Source organism: Nelumbo lutea, chromosome 1 (assembly GCF_056320005.1).
Source record: "Nelumbo lutea isolate HS-2025 chromosome 1, American lotus-T2T, whole genome shotgun sequence".
NCBI lineage: Eukaryota > Viridiplantae > Streptophyta > Magnoliopsida > Proteales > Nelumbonaceae > Nelumbo > Nelumbo lutea.
Genome location: NC_142684.1, coordinates 187,582,221 through 187,598,497, shown reverse-complemented (window position 1 = coordinate 187,598,497; position 16,277 = coordinate 187,582,221). Strand labels below are relative to the sequence as shown.

Here is a 16,277-nt window from a genome sequence, read left to right as displayed (position 1 = left end):
ATCCATAAAAATTCATTATTAAAAGGGGTATTTTTGTCCCATTCAAGTTTTGGCAACTTCCCCCAAGTGGAAAATTTATTTAGCCAGGTAAACCATACCCAAGAAAATAATTTTTCCTTGGTCCCCACAAAAATATGAAAAAAGAGCATGGGTTTCTTGGTCAATAAAACTAACTTTCTCCCATCTCAAAATATAAAAAAACAAATACCCCAAAAAATATAAGGAGACAAGGGATCTCCTTGTCTAATACCCTTATACAGATTGAAAAAACTTAAAACCTCCTCATTTACAACAACATGGAAAGAAGTGGTGGTAATGCAAGACAAAATCAACTTAATTCAATGTATAGGGATAACTAATTGTTGCATTGTGGCGTTGATAAACTCCCATTGAAACTTATCATAGGCTTTTTCTAAATTTACTTTTAGCCCAACATAGCTCGTTTTTCCTCTAGTACGACGAAATAAATGAATAATCCCATGCATTAAAGACATATTATCTTGGATATTCCTTCCCGTAGTATAAACCCATTTGGGCTAGGTTAATAACATTTTGCTGAAGTATAATTCATTGTACTCTAACTTTGCTTCTAGATTTACTTGATGGGGGAGTTGCTTTTGTTTCCAAAAAGCTGTCCGTTAATGAGTATCCTATAGTTTGGCTTGAGTGACAATTTGGTCCCCGAATTTTAAAATGTGACAATTTAGTATCCGAACTTTCAAAATGTGGCAATCCAATACATGTCGTTAATCAGTCCTTTAATCAGCCATTAAGTGACATTTGATAAGTCAAAAATGCCCTAACAATTCCATCTAATTCTCTTTATCAACCATCCAAACATTGACAATAAAATGAACAATCCCAAATTCTAGATTCTTCTAAACAGTCACCAACATTTTTAAATAGAAGAGGCTAATTTTGGGACTGTTCATCTTTTTCCACGTTTGGATGGTTGATAAAGAGAATTAGATGGCATTCAAAGGGCATTTCTAACTTTTCAAATATCACTTAACGGTTGATTAACGGACTGGTTAATGACAGGTACTGGATTGTTACATTTTGAAAAATTGGATGTTGGATTGTCACATTTTAAAGTTCGATTAGGGACCAAATTGTCATTCGATCCAAAGTACAAGGTACTGATTGAGAATTTTTCCTAAAAGAATTTTTCCAAATCTGCTCATTACAAAGGGCACCTCAAACGTACATCCTACCATGCATTGGAAATATCTCTTCCGAGACCGGATCTGCTCCTCACACAGGGCACCTCACATCAACCTCATGCATTGTAGGATGGTACACCATCCCATCAAACTTGTTGTTCAGTCCACTCCTCACAGTCCCTGGCTTCCCCCACCCGAAGTCCACCCTGTAGACTTGAAATCTTAGTGAGCTCTCCACTACCACGCAATTCACTCCTGTAGGGGTGCGCATTCAGTTTATTCAGTTAAAACCGAACCGAATAAACCAAAATTAAAAAACTGGATTAAAAAATAAAAGCCAAAACCAAAATTTAGAAAAACCAAAATAACTGAAACTAAAATTTTCGGTTAAAACCGAATTTTAATAAGTTGCTGATCAAAGTAATTCTCTAGCATGGGTGGGTTGACCCTTTTCTGGCAACCGACAAAGACGGTGAGCACAGTGTAGTCCTTCGGCTTCAGGTTGCGTGCACATGTGATGGTCCATCATAAGTGGGATACCAAGGATTTGAAGGTGGAGGAAGTCTGAGATCCAAGGATTGGAAGGTGGAGAAAGACTAAGATCCACTAGATAGATTGGAGTTGTTGGCATCGGATTTGATTTTGTCAATGGTTGACTCAGAGAACCGGAATATCCTCTGTCTAAGGCGTAGGCCTGGGTTCATATCAGCAACGAAGAGTATGGATGTTGGTAAGTCCAGCTTCAGGCAGACGTCTCTTACTTTGGTACGATGGTGGAAGGGTTGGACAGAAATAGTTTTGGAACCATGGTAGATCTCAGCCTAGGAGCTCATGAAGTGCCATGTCGAGTCGTGATCGTCTACTTCTAGCACTGCATGATTGAATGCACACCTAATGGCTAGTCCATCTCGCAACTTGGTGAACTACACACAATTAGCTAGTGAGATAGCGATTACAGATTATAGATTACAAAGAGTATGCTAGTTTTTGGAAGTGTGATATGATTGATGGTGCATGATAGAATACCTGAACATCCAACAATGGACGTTGGACGCGCTCTAAGGATGACCGAGTAGGGAACAATCTCCTACACCCAAGTTGGTGTGACTCCTCTTGTTCTAGTTCTGCAATGCTGGCGTCCTCCCCCACCGCCTCCACCATCTCCACCCCTACATTCAGGGGCGGAGCCAGGGGTGGTGGAGGGGAGCCATAGCCCCCCGATGCCTTCAAAAATCCCATAAAATCTATTTAAGTTCTACTTATATTTTGGCTCTTTTACCCATGTTTCCCAACTTTTCCTAGGTTTTGGCCCCAGTTTGAACTAAAGAAATAGAGAAACAAATATAAGAGAATTGACTTCAATGAGTTGGAGCACTGAAGCTAATAGTATTTATAGACTTCAATGAAGAGTTTGGATCATACAATGACATGTACGAGATGACAATAGAAAACTAGATAGAGTATAAGATGGATCATCTTGATCTTGATTTACAAATCTTATCCTTGCCTTTCTCGGAGTCTAGATTGGTTTTGGATTGGTTAGGAGATCTGGATCTGGTAGAATAACCTCTAAGAGGATTATCTCCAAATCTGGTTCGGTTAGGATAAGTTCCATGCCCCCTCAAGCTGAACATCTGTATGTGAAGCTTGGACTGGAGAAGAGTGAACCGTGGTGTGGCAAGAGGTTTTGTGAAGATGTCAGCTACTTGATCTTCAGAGCAAAGATACCGTAGGGATAATTTGTTAGCCATGCAAAGATCTCGTAGGAAGTGAAAATCTACTTCCACATGCTTGGTTCGAGCATGGAAAACCGGATGAGCAGCAAGGTAAGTAGCACCAAGATTGTCACACCATACTGTGGGAGTGGAGATTGGAAACCCGAGATCAGTCAAAAGAGACTGAATCCACAAAACCTCAGTTGTAGTATTGGCAAGAGACCGAAATTCAGACTTTGTGTTGGAACGAGCTACAATATGTTGCTTCTTAGAGCTCTAACTTATGAGGTGACGACCCAAATAAATAGCAAAGCCACCCATAGACCAATGATCATCTGCAGAGCTGGCCCAGACAGCATTTGTGAAGGCATTCAGTAGAAGAGAAGTAGAGGATGCAACAAAATGCAAACTATGATCCAGGGTTCCCTTAAGGTAACACAGGATGCATTTAACAATAGGCCAATGTTCATTAGTTGGGGTTTGAAGAAACTGACAAACCTTGTTGACTGAGAAGGAGATATCCAATCTAGTGAGAGTGAATTGCAGTGCACCAACAATGCTCCGGTATTCAGATGGATCTGAGAGAGGTGTGCCTGACGTCTTGCTTAGTCGAGTAGATGCTACCATCGGAGATGTGCAGGGTTTTGTGCCACCAAGTTTGGTGCAATGCAACAAGTCCAGAATGTACCATTTCTACGATAGATCAAGACCATCAGAGGTCCACTACGCCTCGATCCCAAGAAAATAATGCAATGTGCCAAGATCCTTGACAGGAAACACTGCAGAGATCTACTGAAGGAGAGATGAAATAATAGACGGAGAATTGCTGGTAACAATGATATCATCGACATACACCAAGATGTAAACAATAGTAGACTTACTCTTGTAAATAAATAAAGAAGGATCAGCCATAGAGTTGCGAAAACTTAACTAAAGAAGAGTGGAAGTCAAATGAGAATACCAAACACGAAGGGCTTGTTTGAGCCCATACAGGGCCTTCTTCAGCTTGCAGACATAGTCCAGATAGTCAGGATGTTCGAACACCCTGAGTTGGCGAACATAGATGTCCTCTACTATAAGCCCATGAAGAAAAGCATTGTTGATGTCTAGTACCCGCATAGACCACCGATGAGTAGTAGCAAGCAATGTTCAAAATATCAATATGTTGATAGGGGCGTATCAGGCATTTCGATACTTGTTTTTTTACCTTTTTTTTCTTCAAAATTGGTTCAGGGGAGCCGGTCTAGGACCCCTCCATCCCCTGAACCAATCAGACCCCCGATACACCCATTGTAGGGATGTATCAAAAGGGTCCCATAATGATGTGTATCGGCCGATACGGTTCGATACATAACGATACTTTGAAACTTGGTAGCAAGAACTAAAATGGTGTGAACAGTTATTGGTTTGACTACCTGATGAAAACCTTGGGCAACAAGTTTGGCCTTGTACTTCTCCAAAGAACTGTCTAACTTCCTCTTAATTTTATATACCCATTTAGTACCAACTACATTCATTGAAGAATGATAAGGCACGAGATCCCATATTTGATTTTTCAAAAGAGCATCGAACTCCAGCTGCATAGCCAACCTCTATTGGGAAGACTTGTCTGCTTCTATATAGGAGTGGGGCTCCATTTCAAAAGTGAGAGAACTAAGTAAATCGGCTAGAATGAGATACCAAGTGGTGAGATGTAATCGAGTAGGGAGAGTGCCATCCATAAAACGAGTGGTCATGGAATGCTGTTGAGTGGGTGGTGGTACAACTGGTGTATGAGCCAACAAGTCCTCCATCGTACTGAAACATTGTTGCCTGTGGATAGGAGCTTGTACGGGAGAAGAGTTCGTAGCCGAACTGGAAGTAGCACTATCAGGAAGTGGTGCTGCAGGTGGTGGCTAAACTGAAGAGGGAGATACCTGAGATGCCAGAATATGTGAAGGTACATGTAAATAGAATCTCAGTTGAGCTATACTGGTGGGCAATGGAGCTGGAGGAATTCCAGGAAATAGACCTTCATCGAGTACCACATGGCGGGCAATAAATTCTCAACCTATCGATGGGTGAAGGCATCTATACCCTTTATGAGAGTGACTGTATCCAAAGAAGATGCATTGCAAAGAGTGATACTAAAACTTATGGGCATTGTATGGTCGCAAAAGATGATAATAGGCACATCCGAAACACTATAGCATAGAGTAGTCAGGGTTCCTTTGAAACAACATATGAAAAGGAGATGAACCTCGCAAAGTGGTAGACAGGAGCCAATTAACCAAGTATACAACTATCTCAGCTGCATCGGCCTAGAAGGAGAAGGGTAGCTTGGAGGTAGCCAGTAGAGCGAGTGTGGATTCAATAATTGGCATTGTTTTCTCTCAACTGTATTGTTCTGCTCATATGTGTGTGGACAGGACACCTAATGGGAGATATCCTGTGAATCAAGATAAGAAGAGAGCTTGCAATACTCCCCTCCACCAAATTTTAGTGCTAAGGGATATATCCAAGAAAATTTTGAATAATCATCAAGAAATAACACATAATAAGAATACCCTTTATTAGACTTAACTGGGGAAGGACCCCACACATTAGAAAAAATTAGTTCCAACGGACTCTAAGACCTAGATGAAGATAAAGGTAAAGACAATCGACGACTCTTACCTATTTGATAGGATTCACAAGCAAATAAACTAGAATTTTGACCAGAATATGGTAAACCATATTGAGAGATGACTTGTTGGGATGTACAAAATGCTGCATGACCAAGACTTTGATGCGAACCCTGAAGGTTTGTCCGTTCACCAACAAGAGTAGAAGGTGCAGTCGTCGAGCTGTGTGAAATGGCTATTGTTGATGGGAAGCAGTACAACCCTCCTCTATTGACCTCTCAAAGCAAGATATTCTCCGTATAGTCCTTCATAAAGCAACAATCATGGTGAAACTCAATAAATACATCGTTGTCCTTTGTAAACTTGCTAACAGACAATAAATTTTTGTAGATTGCAAGAATATGACATATATCAGTCAAAGTGAAAGCATGTTGATTAAAGAGAAGAGATGAAGAGCCAATATATTTTATTTGCAAACCTTGGTCGTTACCCACTCTGACCTGATCTGAACCCTAGTATTTGGACCGATTTTGGATGTTATCAACATTGAATGTCATGTGATGTATTACACCAGAGTCCAGATACCATGTTGGATCAAATGAAGAATTATTGTTGTAGGAAGGTGCAGTGAAACTATTGTAGGCGGTAAGTTCATAATTTTGACCACTATTATTTGCAAAAATGTATTCCACCTTCCTACAAGTGAGCGCCCATGTCCTAGTTTGTTGCAGATTTGGCAAATAATCGGAAGTGCCTTACCTCATCTACCATTAAAGAATTGATTATGGTTGTACTTTTGTTAAAAATTATAATTCTGAAAATTTTGTTGTTAACCTCACTCTCGACCTTTATCGTGGCCATACATATTTTGAGAATTTTTTTATTGATTTTAGAATCCTGTATTGTTTTTTGGTTTCACTCCAGTTAGAATATATAAAACCAAATCAGATTTATGAATAGGTTCAACAACAATAGACAAACTGTCCGCTATTGATTTTGCTTTTTGAATGTAAGCAGAAATAGATAAAGACCCCTTCTTTAAACTGTGCAACTACTTCCTAAGTTGCAGGATGTGAGATCTAGCATGGGTTGAGTAAGAAGTAGCAAGTGAGCACCATACCTCTGCTGAAGTCGAAAATTCCACAACTTGGGCCATGACACTTTTAGTAAGAGAATAAATTAACCAACTTAGAACAAGTTGATCAGTATCATACCATTTGACATATTCTAGATTCAAAATACTCCCTTCGCCTACTAGATCAAGTATCATCTTTAGTGGATGTTGCTTTTTCACTTTAACAAGATCCATCATATGGTGATGTCAAAGTATAGGAAGAAACTGCGCACGCCATAGTAGGTAGTTGTCACTACCTAGCTCGATGGAGAGGTAGTGCGTCACATTCTAAAGAGAAGGAATCGAAGATGTTGATCATGAAGTATTCGAACCAGCATCGGCATTGGTTTGGTTGCCATTGCTCCCTTGAAAAAATCCATCAGTTTTGATACCAAGTTTGAACTAAAGAAATAGAGAAACAGATATGAGAGAATTGACTTCAGTGAGTTGGAGCAATGGTATTTATAGATTTCAATGAAGAGTTTGGATCATATAATGACATGTACAAGATAACAATAGAAAACTAGATAGAGTACAAGATGAATCGAATCCAGATCTCCTACCCATAGCTTCCTACCCACATCACTACCAACGTCACCAATTTTGGACACATGTCCAATAGCATGTGCCTCTTCTTCACATGTGCAGAGAATTGCATGTGAAGTAAAGAGGATGTAATGGGAGGGACGTTAAGTCCATCCTGTCAAAACCCAGATTTCACCCATTAACCCAACTAATATCTTTACCTAAAAAAAAATTACTTTCCCCTTCCCAACAACCCTAATAGTGTTTCGTTCTCTCCATTCATTCTTTACAGGTACTGTTCCAAGAAACTTTACAAGCAACTAGGAACCAGCAACCAGCAACCGGCAACCAACCAACCACTATACTTAACTGCGCAAGTTAAGTATCATTACACAAGACAACCTTTAAACACATCAAGGTTACAAAAAAAAAAAAAAGAAGAACAAAGTCAAGATCGTCATTCTTCGAGTGTGTCCTTGTGCTGATTGTATCCTATCCACTTTTGTTTCCAATGCCATAAACTTTGGTTTCTATTGCTTTTGCTTCCATCAAGTTAGCTTGTCGGGCATTGATGCACATTCCTCTTTAATTGACAGCTAATAACAAGAAAGGAAAGGAGACAATGAACCCTCTGTGAGATAAGGTCATCAGAGATTAAAGTATCTTCACCTGCATTGTAACTTGTACGCAAATATTGATCAAGTTTGATATGACAAAATAAAAGAAAGAATGGAAGAATTAAGATTTTAACAAGTAGAATTTCTTGAACGTACATGTGCCAAATTCATTATTTCTACACCTTTGGAATTTTTTAATGTGCATGTGCCAAATTCATTTTAAACTGAAACATGATTAATCTAGTTGAACATCCCCTGTTAAGACCAGACTAGCTCCTCTAGTTGTGACCTTGATATTATTACAGGACAATCCAAGATGCATCTCCAAATAAGCTTCAGTAATTAATGATTATTTCTTGTTAGCATGTTGGTTTTTGATGTAAACTCTCCATGGATGTAAAGCTAAAGAAGATGCAACTCTCCCTCAAGTTTTATAAAGAATTAAGTTCCTTTTACCTATAAGTGTATCGATTAAATTAACTTAATGGTAATCCACTAGGACCATAGGATCATCAAGATGCCCTTAGCAAGCTGAGGAAAATGAAAATGAATTCCAATGTGGATTGTATCCTCAAGCAACAAACCAAATATGATAAGTCATTTTGCTTTTATTGTCATCTAAAGAAAATTTGCGTTCTCAGGTCCCAGACTAAACATTGTCTTGATACCCTTGATTTGGCTACTCCATCATTAAACTCATTGACACTCCTTGGAATCCATCTGAACAAGCAGTTCAGATTTCTCCCCAATAACTGAGCTCCACTAACCATAAACCTAAATTTCCAAGGCACTACTTTTGTACACAATTACACAACCAAGAGATGAAAACTTGACTACAAGTCCCCTCAACGATTAAATTTCTCCAATTGTTCACTGCTACTAGTTATAAATCATTCAACCATAATCAACTAAACTAACAACAAAAATGAAATAACTAGCATCCCAACATAAAACATTGAAGAGAGGAGAGACTCACAATGGTGTTGAGCTGCCTTATGAAGCTTGAACTCCTTATGAAGTAATTAGGAAGCAAGTCTTGGGAAAAGGTAGTGACAACCCATATAATAAAACTCTTTGCTCAAACTCCACAAAATTGATCAGTTGTAGGATCTCAACCTTGTCATAGCTTTAAGTCCTGTATTTGGAATATCGTGTAATAATACAAGAAAACCATCACTATGGGAAAAAATAATATGAGAATAAATTGAGGAGATTACTATGCCTGGCTAGAAGAAAATAGAAAATAAGTGAATCAAATAAAACAAAGCATAACTATCGGTGAGAACCTGGTTGGAAGAACTATAAGAAAATAATGCTCAATGTTTTCTTGTATTGGTTGAGGTTACTTAACCACCAGTGTGTCGGTGAGCACATCCTCGATAACCGGTTGCCAGTTGCCAGATGCTGGATGTCGGTGGAGTCTCTTGGCACAAGACATTATGGAATAGAAGAAGGTTAACCAATGGAGTATAGAGAGAATAAGATGCCGGTTGCCAGCTGCCTATAAAGTTTCTTGGGACAGTACGTTGTAGAGAATGAGTGGAGAGAACAAGACACTATTAGGGTTCTTGGGAAGGGGACACACTGTTGTTGGAGATAAGAAAAACAAAGCTAAGCGATGGAGGAGGAGTATGCATAGAGTAGGATGTCAGTGAGCATGTCCTCGATTACTGGATGCCGGATGTAGGTGGAATCTCTTGAAACAGGACGTTGTGGATAATAAAAGAAGAAGGTTAACCAGTAGAGTACGGAGAGAATAAGATGCCAGTGAGCACGTCGCTGGTTGTTGGTTGCTGGTTCCCAGTTGCCAGTTGCCAGTTGCTTGTGAGTTTCTTGGAACAATACCTACAAAGAATGAATGGAGAGAACAAAACATTATTAGGGTTGTTGGGAAGGGGAAAGTAATTTTTTTAGGTAAAAATATTAGTTGGGTTAATGGGTGAAATATGGGTTTTGATAGGATAAGTCCATCCCATTACATCCTCTTTACTTCACATTCTGCACATGTGAAGAAGAGGCACATGTCCAAAATTGATGACATGAGCAGGGATGTGGGTAGGAAGCTGTGGGCGGGAGATCCGGACTAAGATGGATCATCGTGATCTTGATTTATAGTCCTTATCCTTATCTTTCTCAAAGTCCAGATTGGTTAGGAGTTTTGGATCTGGTAAGATAACCTCCAAAAGGAATATTTCCAAAGATGGTTCGATTAGGACAAGTTCCACAAGGATTATCTCCAATAGCCCCTATCTATATTTTCTAGGTTTTAGCCCTCTCAATAAAAAAAATCCTAGTTCCGCCCCTGCCTACATTTTCCTAGTTACACTCCACCCTTAACACCCCTTCCTCATCCTTCACCAGCTTCTTAGCCAGTGGATAGAACTCTTCTAGAACTAACCCCAACCCTTCCTTTAATGTCGTCATCACGACTCCTCAAAATCTATCCCTTTATACACCAATAACTTCTGGTTGTAGAATATGGTTAGGTAGGAAAGATCAAATGTGACCAAGGGGCATTCCCGTTTCCCCACAAGCTTGGGGATGGTTGTAGTACTCTTGTTAAGGACCTTGACTTTGGGTTTCTTCACCACCACCACCTCCCCCACCTTGGTCCCATTTTCAGTTTCATGGTTTATGTTGAGACTCAAGAAAAGGAAACTCTTTGCACTGAATATTCCTTATGATTGAAAGCCAATTGTCTTAGAAGAGGATTAATGCAACTGTTTTGCTTACAATTTTATTCGTTCATTTTGATATATACCAATACTAGCAGGGACCCGTGCAATGCATGGGAAAATTTGAAGGATTAAAACTACTAATTAATTGATAAATTAATAATCAAAATTTGTTATTAATTAACTAAAAATTATTATTAATATTTAAAATTTTAATAATTGTATTTTTTATTTAATGATGATTTGCAAAAAAAAATAATTATTGTTAATATAATATGAACAAATATTTTTTAATAAATTTAATTTTATTAAACATTTGTGGTAATTTTAATAATTGTTACTATTTTCATTATTTTTAAATAAAATTTTGGTTGACTTTAAATAAATAAAAATTACTACAAAAGTTAACATGTTTATTAATTTCAAGGCAGGACACCCATCATTGTTTCCGATCCATAGTTAAAACACTCTACCCCATCCCCACTCGTCCCCAATGTCAGGCGGGGTAAGGGCAAGGCATCCACTCCCCGTTGACCTAGCAAAAAGTTGACCCAACCCGTGAACCCGACCCAATCCAACTTGAAAAAACAGGGTTAGGGTCTCATATTTAGCTACCCGAATGTGAAAATGACCCGACCTGAACCCGAAAAAAACTGGGTTGGGTTGGGTCATGGGTCAACCCACTGACCTGATTGTCAAGTCTAATTGGGATTATTTATGCATTGTTAGAAGTTTCCACTCTTTAATTTTTTCTATTTAGTCTTTATTTTTTATTGTTTACTTTTTAAATTGTTAAATGTTCAAGTTTTTTATTTTATATTTGGAATTTTAAGGTTAATTCTTTTAATTTTGACATTTTTCATGTAATTCTTCTTTATTTTTTTAAATTTCAATTAGTTTTTGGGATGACCTGAATTGACCCATGGGTCAACCCTAAGCCGAACATTTAGGGTTAGGGTCTAGCATTTGACAACCCAACCTGAAATCAACCCGAAATACCTTGACCCAACCCAATTGCTAGGTCTATCTCCCCGTTAAGGACGGGGAATCCTCAAATTTCCCTACCTTGTCCTCAATGTCGGGCAAGTTCAAGGCAAAGCACCCACTCCTCATCAAGGTTGGGAAATCCTCAAATTTTCCCTACCCCATCCCTTGTGTTGGGTAGTTTCAATGCAAAGCACCCACTCCCCATCAACCAAATATTTAATTTGATGACATAAATGATCAAAGGGATATACTAATTATTAGCCGCATGGTAAATTTCTAAAAGTACAATCAATTGTCTTTAATTTTCAAAAATGTAATTTTATGAAAATTTTGGAAAAATTATTACATTTGTGTAATTTTGGACATGTATTCAAATTTATTTTTAAATTGTTATTAAATAATTTATTTTATTTTTAAATGACTTACTTACATAATTACACTAATTTATCTTATATTTTCTAATATAAACTAATCAATCATTTCCTTTTCCAATATTATACTAATTTATCTTAATAATTTGTGTAATTATTGGTTCAAAAGTGGCCGCAACTTCAGTACCTTCCCCCTTGGCATCACTATCCACATCAGATGCCAGAATAAGATCTTTGGAAGTGTCCATAACCTTCAGCTCGCTGATAGGACGATTCGGGAGGGTAGCTGCAAGAAGCTTGCATAACTTGAAGCCCTTCCTTACAAAGGACATCACAAAATCAATCTTCTTGGCTTCAAACTCCAGGAGGCTTTGAAAGAAGCAATTGCCTCCTCGCGAGCCTTCTCTAGCTCGGTCCCTGACTCTTCCCTAATCTTTGCAAGTTGTGCCTTCAACACATCTTCCCTCTCCTAACTGGCCTTGAGCTAGGCGAGCAATTTTTGGTGTTCCATCTCCGAGGTTTGGAAACTAGACTCGACGGCTTGGAGTTTTTGTGTCAGCTCGGCAGTAGCCACTCGGCGACTAGAAACAATCACCTCATATTCAACCTTAAGAGAAGCCAAGTCAGATTCCACCTAGGACTTCTTTGCTACTATCTTGTTAATCTTGCCCAAGTACCCTTCCTCGATCTAAGCCAGGTTGTCAACTTGGTCTTGCTGGCTACGCGCTCTTGTACAAAGATAAAGTTAGAGGGCTCGATGAGGAAGAAATAAGAACAGAGGAGAGGAGAACAATTAGTTTACCTTCATAAGATACTTAAAAAGGTGAGTCCTCATCACATCAAAAGGGAGGTTCTCCATCCCTGCCCAAGACGAAGGTAGTACTACACCCTTGCTCAGCTTGCAGGCACGACATGGTTCCACACGACATCACCTTGGTGGATAGACTAGTTAGAGATCTAGATCGGGGCATGTTCGACATTTCTCTCAAAAAAGTCAGAGCTGGAGGCAACACTGAAGAACCCGAAGCTTGAGAACATTCTGATGGAAATGAAGTTGAAATCGTCTTTACCTGAGCTTGTGCCTCCAATCCCACTAACTACTCAGTTTCTGGGGCTTGCGGCACCTCATCCTCCACAGTGATAACCTCTGTAGAAGCAAAAACAACCGGGGTGTCACAGTGTGGGAAGATTCGCCTTCAGCTACCTTCCTCTTCTTTGGCTTCAGCTTTTTGAGTGTTGTAAGCCTGCCCACTAACTGATCCATGTTTCTCTCTAGAAAAAAAAGAAAAGGAGATTAAATTAATTCCATAATTAGCTCGAAAGATAGAGTGCGAGAGTCAAGCACCAGGGACCAGATCCTGATGGACTAAGAGAAAGACTACCTTAGCGTCCTTGGCTCAGGCATGCTCACAGGTGGGCATCCTCGGCCAAATAATCATCTACCTTTAGCCCGAGATGTGCAATCTCCCTCAACCGACTTTTTTCCTCTGAGGTTAGGAAATGTCCCTCAGGATCGCCAACAGTTGTGTCCCACCTATTAATAAACTTCTAGAGACCACCGTAGACAATGAAGAAGTACCTAGACTTCCAATCCAAGACTTTGCTTGGAAGGCCCTCAAGAAACCTCTGACCTAACTTGAAGGTGAAATAAAAGAACTTCGTATCACCTGAATTGTGCCTGATAACACACAAGGCCATAAAGGTCCTCATATTAATGGGAACACCGTGCGCATGGCCCACCGAAGTAGCGCCGACTATAAGCCTAATGGCACTAGGGGTGAGATATCCTAAGGTGATCAAGAAGATGTTCAAAAGGTCGGTGACTAGAAGAGGAAGGGGAAATCTCAACCCCATGACAAAGTGCTGCTCATATATACAGACCATGTTGGCACTATGATTCCAAGGATCCTCGTTTGGGGTAGGAAGCCTAAAACGGAACTTATCGAGGACCCCATAGAGAGGGTGGATTCTCTATAGGTCGGCTAAAGTACACTATCAAAATAAAGGGTTCGTCGGGGCTAATCACGAGCTCGTTAGGTACTAAAGTGAGCTGCCCAAATTCCCTACGAGCTTAGGAGGCTGACTCTACGACCTCCCTCTATGGTCTCTCTGCCCTCTCCATCTCGGCAAAATTGTTTATTGTTGAGCTCGACATGAAACAACCAAAAGAAGAAACGAGAAGTAAAAAGAACTTGGGAGAAAAGGACTCACCCGAGACAAACCAAAGAACGAAAACGGGGTGAAATGAGAAGTAGAACCGACCTTGGGAACGAGCTCTCCAACCTCAAATGGGGACCACTCCAAAGGCGAATGTGAGAATGGACCCCCCATAGGGTCCCTATTTATAGGCAAAGGAAGCAGATGGCGGATGTCTGAGATCAAATGCAACCAACAATTGAAGATTTGCAATGGTTGGACTTCTCGAGGAACCAAATCAATTGAACGCATTTTTGAACATCAAGTCCGTGCGTAAGATTGACACGTTTGTTGAAATCCTCCCAAGCGATGTTTCCAAACGCATTGAATGGGATTAAAGACTGATAGACAACCAAACATCTGAAGAGAGCCACTACTAAAAGAAAGACTTCCTTCACTCAAGCTGAACCATCCTGAGTTCGAAAGTGGGGGGCAAGTCATGGGAGTAAAATCGACCCCCGGTCAACTAGACACATAGCATGCATAGGAGAACTATCAACCGACATATGGGTCGAACATTAGAGGCCTAGCTTGATCTCATGCCAAGATCAGTTACCTCGAGTTTATGAGCCCGTCTCGTTGAGAGATATGCAACCTGAGGGATAGACTGCCCCGAGCTCTCACGAGGTTCTCAACAAATGGATGACTGAGATGACTATTGAACCGAAGCCCGAAGAGGTAGTTCCTAGCAAGACGGATTGCTGTCAAAGGCGAGCATAGAACCTCACCATGTGTCTAGAGAGTGACTGCTTGGCAACCCATGTGGCAGAGTAATCAACACGTAAGACATCAATGGACCCCAAGCCTACACCATGCATTCTTAATGTGGCATACCGCTCAGCCCTACATGGTACATCAAGCACCACATGGCCAAATCACCTAATAGGTGGCCCTCGCTAAATCCCAAGTGGCCTAACTAGGTCACATGTGTCTTGGAACCGAGCTCCAGGTGTCCTAACCAGTCCCTAGGTGTTCAAGGCCAAACACCAAGTGTCTCACGGTGTGACAAATGCCCTGTGCTTGACCAACATGTGTAATCTCAAACGTGCAACCAAAACCTATATAAAGGTAAGAACAACATTCAATTGGACATGATGTTTTTCATTGAATTCTCACCTACCCTCCTAGATAGCTCAGTGAATTAACTTAACCGTTGGAGTTACAATCCCGAGATATCACCCTAGACTCTCTGATCTTCCTTCTTCCTTTGCAGATAGACACTAGTTTGTTCTAAAGACCTGGATGATTTTTGACAGTATCAATAAGTATTTTGACAACTGTCAAAAGTGGGTTTTAGGTGGCGCTTGATAAATATGAAAGTTAAAATGATATTAAAAGTGTTTGAAATTTGAAAAGAGGCGCTTGATAAATAGTTAAGGTTGTTTGTGTTTGGTCAATCCTTCAACATCTGAAATTTCCTAATTTTACTATTTTATCCCTAAAATAGATTAATTGGTAATTTTAAGTTCAATTTGCACTATTTCATAAAAATAATTTATTAAATTTAAAATAATATTGAAAATATGAATAAATAATACAAATAAAAATGAATAACAACAATTAATAATTAAAAACTATTAAAATAATTAATAATTAATAAAAAATAATCTATAATTAATAATTAATAAAAATTAAAATAGATAGTAATTGTTACAAATAAAATAAAAATATTAAATTCAAAATAACATTGAAATTTATGAATAAATTATTAAAAATAAAAAATAATTCATTAAAATAAGAATAAATTTTGAAAATACATATAAATTTATAAATTAAAAATTAAAACAATATTGAAAATAGTAATAAAATCCATGAAGCATATAAAAATTATTATAAAAAATTAATGTAATGAATTTATTGAAGAACATCAATTGATAAACTACAAGCCCAAATTCAGTTTATTGAATCCAAAAGGATGTAGGTGCATTTTGATTATGGATATATTCAACAATTTGTTCCTCGATAAAAAAAAAAAAAAAAAAAAAAAAAAAAAGATGAATTTGGATTGCTTTTCCTTGTAAGTAGATATGGACAAAATGAAAATTTGGACATTCAACTATTAGAGTCACTCTCCTTCAATGGTAGAAAATAATTTCTTGGCAGAGATACAAAGAAAAGAGAGATGCTACTTACACATCCTTGATTACAAGCTTTGACCCTTTCGAAGATCCTTGAAGGTCCGAGAAATCAACCAAGTCATTGCCAACTTGTGATATTTGAAAAACGTCATCCCAGCTAAAGCCATACGCCATCATAGAATGGGAATGAAATCTTATTGGATTGAACTAAAACGAACATATCAAAAATGAGA

At 38.9% G+C, this 16,277-nt stretch overlaps 1 pseudogene; it reads right to left on the bottom strand.

Annotated features, from left to right (window-relative positions):
- Nucleotides 1-1,254: 1,254 nt before the first annotated feature.
- LOC148879895 (BAHD acyltransferase DCR-like) lies at nt 1,255-16,218 on the bottom strand (annotated as a pseudogene).
- Between the last annotated feature and the right edge of the window lie 59 nt (nt 16,219-16,277).